This window comes from Ambystoma mexicanum, chromosome 6p (genome assembly GCF_040938575.1).
Source record: "Ambystoma mexicanum isolate Mex_15411 chromosome 6p, UKY_AmexF1_1, whole genome shotgun sequence".
Taxonomy (NCBI): Eukaryota; Metazoa; Chordata; class Amphibia; order Caudata; family Ambystomatidae; genus Ambystoma; species Ambystoma mexicanum.
In genome coordinates, this window is record NC_090935.1 from 116292578 (window position 1) to 116305730 (window position 13153).

General features: G+C 46.0%; 1 pseudogene; it reads right to left on the minus strand.

The window, feature by feature from the left end:
- Nucleotides 1-12776: 12776 nt before the first annotated feature.
- Nucleotides 12777-12913, minus strand: LOC138512802 (U1 spliceosomal RNA; annotated as a pseudogene).
- Nucleotides 12914-13153: the final 240 nt, after the last annotated feature.

Sequence of the window (13153 nt, forward strand, 5' to 3'; positions counted from 1 at the left end):
TGGGCAGAATTAGTCATGTAGGCATTGACATGTTCAAAATTATTGGTGACACCTTGTTTGAGTCTCTTTATCTCTTTGATGGCACTTTGATGGGTCATTACTTCAGTTACTAAGGGAACAGGTGTCACAATTAGAATATACTGGTTTAGATGCATAATACAGTGCTACTTTTCGCAATGCTAGAAGGGTAAAGAGGTAGAAAAAGCAGAATTCAAAAAATATAGTCACAATTGCTACAGTAGTGTAATTCATGTGTGGCAAATGTGCACAACCATTTCTTTTCCTGTAAACAATAACTCGATCCTTAGCAAAATCTACAGCATTGTCTACCACCATCATTGTTTTGTTGCTCTCTTCTTTATATCTTCACTCATAGATTCTGAATACTAAGCTCTAAAAAATGAATGAACCGATATTGCCAACAATGTGCTCTCAAAGATGAACTGGATCTTTGGTTTTCTGAGAAAGGCAGCAATGGGCATGTTACTTTTCTTCAGTACTTGATAACTGTTTGGTACATATGTGAGAAAGGCATAGACTAAAAGCTGAAAGGGCAACATTTGACATTGGTTCCCTGATTTTATCGGAAAAGTTCCTCTCATGTTTTAATCTGCAGGGAACATGCTCCTAGGCTGTTCGTCTCAGATAGATCGAAGTGTGTGGGCAGTTGAGTGACCAGGCTGCCCTGAAGTCGGGAGGGCAAAGTTGCAGGCGGTGTGATGGGTACTGTAAGGTTCTCCTCCTCCCACGATATGGTTGGCCTTCCTGTTGCTCCTCACCGTGATTGTGTTGCACGTGTTGTGTGGCAGGGCCACTGGATTGTTCGTGCAGTGTGTTTGCAGCCTTTTTGTGGTCTTCCCCCAGTTTGTGACAGGTGTTTGAGGCGCTGACGTGACGATGGGGCTGGAATGAGTCGGGTTGTGCATTCACCCAGCCATTTCGTAGAGTAGGCCGTGCCTTCTCCACTATGCGCCCTCACCTGGTTCCTTCCTGACCGGCGTTGGTATTCCGTATCTTCTTCCCCAGTAGGGCATGAGCGGGCCGCTCTGTCCGTAATCCGACAATGCAGCACCAATGTGCCTGCCTACCTGATCCCTGATCCAGGATCGCGATCACGCTTCAGGCACCCGTCTGGTCACCAGTTTAACGCCCCCCCCCAAGGGACAACTGCATGCACCTGTCAGCGCGGACCCCACACAGCTCCCTTGCCCTACACGGTTGCAAATAAGGAGCGGAAACAGGAGCTTGCATAACAGTGACTTTATTCTAACATACCATTACTCCAACTGGCCCTCCCCCTTCTCGTCACTTCCCTGGTTCCCCTGTCACGTGAGTCGTTACATGAGATGACCACACTCTCCAAAGAGAAGCGAAGAGGCCACACAGGCTGTGCCACATTGCGCAAACACATCGCAATCACCACAGTCAACACAAAAGACATTCCTGGAGCAATCAGGCATAAGCGGTCCAAAATAGCTCGGATGCAGACCAAGAGGACCAGCAGTGCATCAAACAATATCATGCTGTGATTCGCGTTTTGCAGAAAAGAGTTCCTCTTGCATCAATTGTTGACCAACAGAGAGACAGCAGGTATGGAGCCTCTGCAGTGCACCACACATTAGTACCCTGGGAGGGGGCGCTGGCCAATCAGGAAGCTTGGAACGCTGGCTGTACTCTAAGGTACATGCCTGCATTCTGAGCTGCCAGGCCAGACAGCGCCCCCTTCCCTTCCATTTCCCGGCTCCCCTTTCACCACTTAGCACCTGTGTAGTTTCCCACACAGGTGCTAATGTTGTCTTTTTTATAGAAAAAAAGAAAAAGAAACACACCTTTGTTACACAGCCTGGCGCCGCACAGTGCTGCTGTCAGCCAAGTCCATTTTCAATGCTAATGACGTCACAGTCATCAACATAGAAAAAGGACTTGCCTGACAGCCACCCTGCGTGGTGCCGAGCCTCACTGCAATTGTAAGTTTCTTTTTTTAAAATAAAAAAACACCATTAGCACCCGTGTAGAGAACTACATGGGTGCTAATGGCGATATTAACCTCTGTGGCGGGCCGGTCCTTGGTAATGGCACAGTTGCCCTCGTTAAAGGACTCTCGCTTTGTTTGGTTCCTTATCTTGGGTGGTGGGCCATTACCGACAGGGTCAACACTTTGCCTCCGTTAATATCACCTCAATATTGTTAAGGTATCTATGAATCAGGCAGCCAGTGGGAGGTCACACCGGTGTGGCAGTGAGGGAAAAGAAACGAGGCTAGACAGGCTGTGAATGAAAGGAAGGCAAGACAAAGAGGCATCATAAGGAAGCGGAGGAGGGCTAAATAAGGGAACAAATAGTTGAAGATGTCATTGTAATGTCTTTTTGTGAATGAGGGGGAATGAACTAGGAATGATGGAGAATTAACTAGAACATGTTTGTCTATATATATGCACATCTATGTACCGCAGAGAGAAAGGAAAGGCTGTTCGTTTTATTGGAATTTAATACTGATACTGTGATCCGGCGTATAAATACACATCTCTGCTTAACACACTGAGTCATCTTCTCGACCATTGTGGCAGTAAAAGTTATCACGATGCATTTTAGCTTTCGTTACAGCACATGATCAACATATTATCAACTATCCCCCTCTCTACCTGTGGTGTTCCCCTGAGATCTAACCTTTCGCCCTGGCTTTTCAACCAATACCTGGAAACTCTCGCCCACTGCATTGCCATCTTCTGCTCAAATTTCCAATGCTACGCTGACGACACAACTCATTTTCAGGCTGCCCTCGGCCACCCTTTCCCTCATCTCTGATTGCCTAACTGCCATTCAAAATTGGTGTGCTGCCAACGATTTTTGCCTAAATGCCAATAAGACTGAGATCCTCCTCATTGGTACACCTTCACCATCCTTTCCCTTCACTCTCTGGCCGGCCTCCCTTGGCCCTCCTCCTACCCCTACCTGCGAAACCAAGAACCTCTGGGTCATCTTTGACTCCACACTTTCCTTCTCCACCCACATCTCTGACGTTTCTAGAAAGTCACTACTGCACCTCCTCAGAGGTACTCTGCCTTTCCTCTCCTTCCTCCAGAAGCTCACAGTCTCCCAAGCTCTGGTTCTCTCTAGGTTGGACTATTGTAACAGCCTCTTTCTAAATCTACCTGCCTCCACTCTTCGCCCTCTACAACTAATCCAGAACAGGACGGCAAGACTTTTCCTTGGCCTCAAGCCCTGGGACCGTATCTCTCCAGCTCTGAAATCTCTCCATTGGCTCCCAGTGGATGAAAGGATTAAGTTCATAACCCTCTGCATTGTCCACAAGGCTTTCTGGGGCTGGGTCCAAAATACCTTCAACTATCCCTCTGTAAATACCTCCCCTCTCGAGCTCTTCGCTTCTCTACCTCCAACTCCCTCAGGGTCAGTCGTTTTTCAAAGAAAAGAGGCGGGGCAGATCTCTGTCTTCGGCTGGGGTCTCCCTTTGGAACAGCCTCCCTGCCACTCTGAAACTTGAGGAAAGTCCTCTCCGGTTCCGGAAGCATCTCAAGACCTTCCTCTTTGCTTCTGCCTTTGCCCCCTCCTCCCTTGCTGATTCTGTTTCTTTTCCTCTCGGCACTGTGCACCTGGCCACCCTCTGTCCTCCGGGCCCAGGACCCTGCTCACCCTGCCACCCACCTGCACTGCCTCCAGGCCACCCCTTGCAATGGGGTCTGTATCTGTACCTATACAGCCCTCCACCCCCTTTCTTTTCTTCTGCACTTATCAGACATACCCTGCCGGCTAAACTAAGCCCTTGCTACTTGCTGGCTGCACTACCACAGTTTATTGCCTTTATTACTATTTATTAATTTATTATTATTCATTCTTTTCTCTCCTCTGTTCCGCACTTTCCATTTCAGCCCCCTTCCATGCACTTTTCCCCTCCCCCCTCTCCCATGCACTTGCACGTTCTCAATGTCGCTGGGCCTAGTAAGATCGTTGTTTTGCTCTCCCTTCTTCCCCTCCCTTGCCTTGTCACGCTCTGAGACACTTGTGTATGAGTGCGATATAAATATATTATCATATCATATTCCCCATAGAAAGGTGGAAATACTACACAAAGCTTAGTGAACACACAAACAGTAGGCAATACAAATAATAGAGAATGCATGGCAGACTTAATTAATGTGATCGGAATGCTTTTTTAAACAGTCAGACGGAAGTCTCAGAGCCTCAGCAGTGCACTATACAATATCATGCTATGGTTGACATTGACATGTGCTATTTTTTTTTTTTTTTATATACATAAAATGGACAGTGGCTACTTTTCATCAGGCAGGCAGACATGGTGAGCGCTCTACCAAGGTGGGGACCCGAGGCACATGTCCTTTCACCAACCTCAAAAGCACAATGTGCCTGAAAGGACTCCTACGTCACACTGCCCCTCCCCCCCACTCGCAGCATGCCTCTAGTCAAGGCCAGTGCATGAAGGCGCGGGTGCTTCCACCCGTATTGTATTGCAAGTAGCCACCTAGTGGTGAAATGATGAACAGCAACTTAAGAGGCTGTGCGTGATGGACTGGGGACAAACCAGAGCCGAGATCTGCCAATTTGACTGTTAAAAGAAAAGAAAAAAACGAACACACAGAATGCGCTGGCAGGTACTGTATGCTTTCTTTTTCACAATCCTTTGCAGAGCAAGTTTGCTTTCTGTTTTGCACTGTTTATGGTACACAGTGCCCAGGATGTCCTGCATCAGAAATGATTGGCTTATCCTGTACTGGTTTTAATAATTAGGATTCTAATATTCCTGGGTTTCCTTTCTCCTTCGGAAATGTAGCACTACAATTCCTAGAGGGCGCAGGAGTGGGCTACTCACATTTATAATGCACAACTCAAGAGCTCTGCTTTCCATTTGTTCTATAGTTAATATGACAGTGATCCCAGTTGAAACCACTAAATTGGTTAATAAACAGCATTATTATTTACAGTACAGTTTATTTCTTATCATGTCTGATACTTGCAATTCTATTTTTACTAGAACCGCGGGGAGATGAGGAATAATCTAACCGAGACCTCTGGGACCCATCGGGGGTTGCTGACAGTGAACCATGGCAGCAAGACGAAAGGTTTCCGAAGAGCAAAAAAGTCAACTGTGCTTCTGACCGTGAGACAGGCACTGCATAGTGACAACAAAACAAATAGCAATCCGTCAATTACAGCGCTATATGAATGCAATAAACATGAACATAACATAGCTTTGACCTAATGTTTTGAGAGCAGAAATCAGCGAACACATACTTGGAATGAAACACTGTGCCAGGGAGGTTCACTGTGCTCATGGAAGAGAGAGCTGAACACCTGGATCCAGAGTTCAGATTGAGCACATAATCTGTGCACAGAGCATTGTGGTCGATATGGTGCAGATTCCAGTTCCAGGTCTTCCATTACACTGTGTAGTGCAGAAGATAAATGTTTGTGGTTACACATTTTGCAGTAAAACAATATGCTGCATTGTGGGTGATGTAGGTTTTATATTGAGGGAGCGCTAAATGGCTTGGGCTCAGTGGAGTAGCCAGGGTGGGGCTGCAAATGATACACGTGGTTCCAGAGGGCCCCTGCAACCAAAGGAGATATATTTGTTTGGCATCCTCCAGTGGAACAGGCCAGTGATCCCTTTTAAGTAGTTAAACGACACAATTCAACCAACTGCCCACGTTCATTACCCTAGAACATAGAGTAATGTGAACCCAAAGATAATCTCTGAGGTTTACTATTGCACCTCCAAGGCATGGGAAAACAGATACTGTGTGCTAAGGTACCTGCTCGTAATCATTGTTTGACATCTTGTGCTTCGGTGTGGTGTGATGACAAATTTGAAGTGCTAGAAAAAGCAGCACTTTGTGTTTTGATAAGTTGTTTTAGAAGATTTGATTGCTAAACGGTGCATATGGGGGCTTTGAGGCCAAATGCACCTTTTGCAATGTGAAGTTCTCAAGCAATCACACCGACCAGAAAGAGCAGAAAGAACTGTCTTAAGTAAAGGAGCACATTTCAGTGTATCAAAGTGACGGCCCGTAGCTTGCTAATATTGCCCACCTACATGAAATTCATTTTATCGACTGCATAAATATAAAAGATAGAGTTGTCCATGGCAGAATTCGAGCACATGCATGTTTACCCTTAGAGAGCCAGAACAATAAATACAGGCACATTAACTGCTGAATATGAACATTGATAAACCAAAAAAAACACCTTCCATGTTTCCCACCTGCATTCTTTCCATAATGCACACTCCTGTTTCTTAGAAATATGCCAAAAAGGATCTCTCTAATCATGTTCTATAATCCCTGTGTAGGATATGCCACACTGTATACTTGTACGTAGTGCAGGTTCAAGACTACAATTGCCAGAATGCAATATGAAGTGAACCCGAGAGCCAGAACTGGTTTATTTTTTCCCACCTGGATTAGAAAAACCTGAGGTCTTTGCAAACTGCCCTATGTATGGCTGTACTTCTTTTAGACTTAGACACAGAAGATATTGTGTGATGGTCACCTGCTTGTGGGCACTGTTTGTTGCATTAGGGTATCTGGGTACTGTGCATATTATGCATACCATTTGTAAATCTGCAAATAAAGGTGTTAAATCCCTTGGAACACATGGCCAGTCAAAGCCTACGGTTTGGATGAAAATCAGACTCGTCCCCAACCCTTATGCCACTTCTGCTCAAGAGAAAAAGCAACCAAGACCCTTCCCATCAAGGAGTACCTGTAAGATAACCCTGCCCATTATTCTTTCTGACGAGCACCTTCTAATGCCGCGTGAGTGCCGTTCCATGCCCTGCAATCACTTTGCCATTCATTCACATGGTCACATTTCTCCATACCTTTACTTCTCCTGTATTTCACTTCCCCTGGCATTCACTCATCATTAAAGGGGTAGACCCCCTGCAGCCGCCCCCTTATTTGTTACCCCATATTGTAGCCCCTGGCTACCCATTGACACCAACCCTAACCTTTAGCCAACCTTAACCACAACCATTACCACCTTCGCAATGTGAAGATTTAGATGAAGTAAAGGCATAAATGTATGACAAAGTCAACGTCTGGCAAAGGTAAGGTCAACTCATTTGGCATGATCACGAGTCTGGCTGTATCCCGGCGGTAATACCACTGGTATACCACCAGCACAAATAGAGTTACCGCTACTCGGTCTGGCGCTATTAGTGCTGGATCACGAGTAGCGGTTGGGCGGTATGTTCCCATTCCCCATTGGACTCAATGGAGTTGGTGGGTGCCATTACTGCCAGCGATGATTGCACCAGTGGTAATTGCACCAAAAACAGCCAAAAACGAGTGGTAAGGGGACATTTTTACCTCCAGCAAAAAGCTGGAGGTAAAACTCGCACTTACCACCCAACTCATGATAGGGCCAGCCCTTAAATGTGGCGGTAATAGCCCAACTCCTGATGAGGCCAACAAGTAAGTGTAAGGGAAGATTTATAGGTGAAGTAAAGGGTAGATACCCTAATGCCCACCCCCATCTCACTCCCACACACCATTTTCAGCACTGTGACTTGTTATTTCACGGGCTTTGCATATTAAGTATTCCCTGCTCCGCAGCCAAGCAGACAAGCTCACCCTGAAAAAAGGCCAATGATGGGAGGCTTAGGTTTGACACTGCAGCCCGAGCGACTCAGCTTTTCATCCTCTGGAGGTCGATACACAAGTACCACAAGCGGATAGTAATGGTAACACTGATAATTACAGTGGTGTGAAACTGGAAGAACTTTCTGTGAAGAGTCGGTGATGGGCGTCTCTGTCTGCTGCTTTGCGATAAATGCACATTGCTATTTTTAGTGGGCCTGCGTTCTGGATAAAAAGCAAGAGTCACCCTCCCAAGCCCTTTCCTCTAGGTCATGCCTCGACTGACAGAATGGACCGATGGCATAAATAGAAAGCAAAGACCAACTTTTACGGAAAATAGTGACTTTAATAATTTATTATTGGTTTTGGGTGATTACATCGAATACATTTGGTCGAATTTAATTTTTCGACAGGTTGATTTGACTGCATATGTATATAGGGGGGGATCTCCCTCCACCCCCAGCCCCACTTTAACCGCTGTACAATAATTATTTCCCTAAACCCACCCGCCACATATAAATGCAGCAAAATCTGTCAAGAAAATTGCGACTAATTCTCCTTCGACCGAAACTGCAGCGCAGCAATCTGCCATTCCCTTCATTATTTAATCACTTAATGGAGTTGTATACAGTTATGCATAAAGATACATTTGCTTCTCAGTGCATTAGGGGAAGGGAAACCAAAGATCATCACAGGTGCAGGACACAGTACAGAAGAGGGCATGCAGTGCTGTGGGCGACCATGTTTTCAACCGCATTCGAGGTGTGAGGTGGAAGAGTGTGTTCATTGCATTGGAGGAAAAGGGCAATGCTGGTTTCGGCTCAGAAGGGGTGATGAACTTTGCTAGCAGGGCTGACAGAGGCTGCATAAATGGAGGGTGTGGCAGGGGAGGCAATTGGCGCAGCAGGGGTTTTTGTTGCAATGGTGGTGGAGGAGGTTGCAACATGTTGTGCAAAATGGAACCGAGGTGGTGAATGTTTCTTTTGCAACAGGTGTGGGGGGGTTGCACGGTGCAGCAGGATTCTGAACAGCGGTAGTGCAAAATAACAAGTGGTGTAACAATGAATACTATCACATCCAGACCTGTCTTTCCGCTGTGTACCTTGAGGGCTTCATACCTCAGCTGAGCACCCGCACCAAGTCCCTTGGGTTCTACATCGACAGCCACCACTTCTTAAAGGAGCACATAACAAGGAAAGCCCTTCATCCAAGAAAACAACTTTAGATCTCCTGTCCAAGCCTTACTCCTCTCCCACCTGGATGGTTGCAATGCCCTCATGGAAGGCATTCTGGTGAAAACCATAGTCCACCTGAGATGTGCCCTACATGCTGCAGCACGACTCATCAAAGGTCTCTGCAAATTAAACTACATCACCTTCAATTCCTGTTGCACCATCTACAAGGCCGACATCCTCAAGTCCCAGATCTACCCCACTGAAAAGTTCAGCATCTCCAGAGGCCTCTGACCCACCAGAAGCAAGCACATGTGCAAACTTGAGCTCAGTTGGTGCAGAAACGAAAGAACCAGAAGGCAGGCCTTTTCTGTCTACATCCCCACACTCTGGAAACACCTCCCTGTCAACACAAGACTTACTCCCTCACTTCTACATTTCAGGAAGGAGCTCAAGACACTCTTCTTCAAGGAATGGCTCCGCCCTAAAAGCTAGTTCTGCACCCTCTACACTCCCCACCGTACCCGAGACTGGGCAATCTAAGCCCCGCTGTTCTCCCATGGCTGCTTGTAGATCTCTTACTGCCAATGTGCACGCCCTCCCAATGCCCCATTGTTATCTCCCCTGTTTGATCTCTTGCGATCTGCTTCCCTCACCATGTACTTTCCCCTATGACTTGTAAAACGCTCTGTTGCTTCTCAAAGTGAGGTCTGCACCACTCAATAAAAACAACAATAATATTAATACTAATAAAAATAATACAAATAGATTAGTTGGATAGTTGGGTGTCACAGATTCAAAAGGAGTGGCCAGATATTTCTTGTGTTCATAGCCAACAATTCATTCAACTTTCCTTTTGTAAATCTGGATGTCATCAAAATGATAAAATCGCAGTCCTCTGGTGAGGAGATAACTCAGTTTTTTTATCTATCCCATTAAATCTATACCTTTCAGCACTTCCTAGTGCTGATCAAAGATGGCCAGATGGTTGCAGGAATCCTGTTCCATTTCATCTTGGCAGGGCATGTATTTCTCAACTAATCAATGGTTGACAAGTGATGAGTTGGTGAAGAAGGACAAGTCGTTGCGCTCCTTCGGTCCAGGATACAGACACGACACAGGGCACATGTACCTGTGAGGGGAAGGAGGAAGTTGATGGGAGTAACAGTTTGCAAGTTCTGCTCAACTTCCTTGTTCAACATAGCTATGGCCAAACAATTGAGTCAATGCGTTACATTTTCTTTTTTAAAGTTACTAATAATCATCCACCATGATCCTAAAAGGTCATAGTGCATGCACACCGCGCTTCCACCAGTGAGCTGCCTCCTTCTTTTCCGCTCTTTATGTTTAGTCACTCAGGAATTAGCTGGCCTCAGTGGGTTAACTACTCTGGTATTTAAGCGGGCAGTGCAAGGCCTGCCAGAGGGTACCATAATGTAGGAATTAATAAAAAAGGAGCAAAACCCCATTAAAGACGAAAAATGTTTTCGGTAATAAAATAGAAATAGAACTAAACAGTGTTGGGTATCGGGGTGGGGATCTTGGCTTTGGATTACAATGGAGATGGGACTTCTTTACACATATACATGTATATGTCTCCACCGGTTACCAGACATTTTGTCGAAATAAAATGGTCGACAGGACATTTGGTCGAAACCATTTGGTCGAAAAGCAAATGGTAGAATTTTTTTATTTTTTTATTTTCACCTTTTTTATTTGGGGGGGGTACCCCCCAACCCCCTTTTTTTTCTAAAAAAACCCTTTTTTTCCCTAAACTAAAACCTAAAAAATATATATATAAATAAAAAAAAAATTCGACCATTTGGTTTTCGACCAAATTCTGTCGACCAAATGTCTTTCGACCAAATGTCCGGACACCGTCTCCACCATCTTTGTCACTAAGGTCAAGTAGCTTCTCAACACTCTTTGAACCCCAGAATCCAGACAGAGCATTAATAAGGATGTTTTCTGTCCACACTGAGGTTTGGTCCATGTACTGCATACGGGTAGTGGACTAGCTCAGTCTTCCATTGTCTCCATATTATTATTAGTTCTTATGATATTGTCATTCTGTTTCTTAAAGATAAATCACAAAGGACACCCTGGTGCCCAGTCTAGATCCCAACTATCTCACTGGTGCTTGACATGGCATCCGATTGCCACACCCGTGACCAACCTGGCATCAGTTTCTCGCCTCAGTGTCATTGCCTGACTTGGAGTAGACACAAACCGTGGTGTCTGATAAGATAAACAGTCACCACTTTAGGGTCAAGTGTGACACCCAATCAACAGGCTAGTAACAAGCAGTGCTCCCCTATGTCCATCTCCAGCCATATCACAAGATAACACCACGTGCAACTACACTGCATGCATAAGGGTCCCACTGACCTATACATAGCTGTTTGACAGTTGCATTGTATATATGTTCTAGTCCCATGCTAATATTTAGAACCGGTAAAAAACATTAATTATTAAGCAAAATGAAACCCATTCTGGGGACTGCACCCGGTGGTAAAAGCCCAGAGCCCAAGTTATAGGACCCGCGGGGTGCTAAGAGTATTTTTATTTGTGAGAAAACTTTGACCACTATAGAAATTTAAGGCAGGGTTCCGTGAGGAGCCCCTCTTCCACTGCTGTGGCAGCCATGGGCTGGCGTGAGGTGAGGAGAACCGCAGAGGTGCTGGGACTACTGGATCTCAGGTAAGTGGGGTCCGGGGAGCAGTGCCGGCCTTAGTAGCAGCAGCACCCCGGGCAGAAAAAGAACAATTTGGCACCCCCGCCCTTCCGCCACAACCCTGGTCAATTGGGGGACAGGGGGTCAAATGTTTCTTTTTGTGGTGGGAGTTGTGTCATTTTAAAATTAAATTGCTTGCGGGACCCGGCGCATTTAACAACAATAGGGTGCTGCGGCACCCACGCCCCACTCCCGCACCGGAGCAGGGTGGTCATTATGTCAATAGGGTGCCAGAACCCTATTGTTGTTAAAAGCGCCCGCTCCCGCATTTAATTTCAAAAGGACAATTCTCCCACCATGCCAGCTCAGGGCTGCCCCTAGCTGGTGCCCTGGGGGATAATGGCTCCCCCGGGCATGCGCGCGGCCAGCCCTGCCCTAAAGGGGAGAGTCTGGAGGAGTAGAGAGAGGGATGAGCGAAGCGGCGGGAGGGTAGATGTGGGAGGGTGCTTGGCACACGGGTTGCTCTGGACCCGGGCTTGGATCATGTGATTCAGCACGGTTTGGAGCAACCAGCCGAGGGCGCTAATGCCAAACCATCACAAGAAATGTATTATTTTGGCATATATGCTCAAGTACCATTACACATCGACCATCAGCACCATCGATGTACATAACTATCGTTCAAAATCAATAACAAACTTGTCTCAGTAAAACAAGCTAATCTTATTTAAAGAACACTGGGAGGGTTTTTACCGTGTGTTGGGTTTGAGAACCTAATTTTGAATCTGAACATGCGATTTTTGGTGAATGGTGTAATACACTGTGGCGTGCAGGTTCCTACAGCATAAACACAATGCAAATGACTTCTCACTGGCGTGTAAGGGGCTCTCCAGACGCTCGCCTTACAGCCATGACTATGCAGACCTGATTAGTAGGATGGTTGTTTCACCTGAAGCTATGATGGCTGGGGCATTGGCGAAGAGCCGTAACTAACCCACTGTCATCCGAGGTGTACAACACAGCACGCAAGGGCCAAACAACATGAGCAACCCGCACAAAGAGAATGAATGCAAAGCCTATGTTGGACAGAAGTGCATGGTACTATTGTAAAAATAAATACAATCTGATCCTCTGAGCCATAGACTATTTCCTAGGCTGCCACACCAAGACATAGTAATGCCATGCTCCTTGACCTCTTGCACACCCTCTAAAAAACAGATCAGATTGTTCTGACTAAAATAATGTAGACCACACCAATACCTTTGCGCATGTAATATGTAAGGTTATTTATTTATTTATTTATTTTCAGGGGAAAGCGCCAGAAACCATGCAGTCGAGTATCCCACACCTGGGGACACCGCAGGGGCCAGCACATCCGGCGTGCAATGGATGAGCCTCACCCCGGGAGAACCAACCTAGTGACCATGGTGTCTCCCCTTACATGTTTAATACTCTGGAAATACTCTGGAACCCTGGTAGCCTATAACCTCTCCCTACCCCCTTTGACAGGATTTCACCTAGACACGTGTACTCTCCTGGATATTTGTGATCACAAAGCGAAGGTGGCTTTCCACAAGAAAGTGTTCTCTGCTAAACAGACACACTTTCCATATATGCTCTGTCAGCCTTATTATAAGATGGTTGCTCATAACGTTTATCAGCACTTTTACCAGAGCGGCCAACTACAACTTT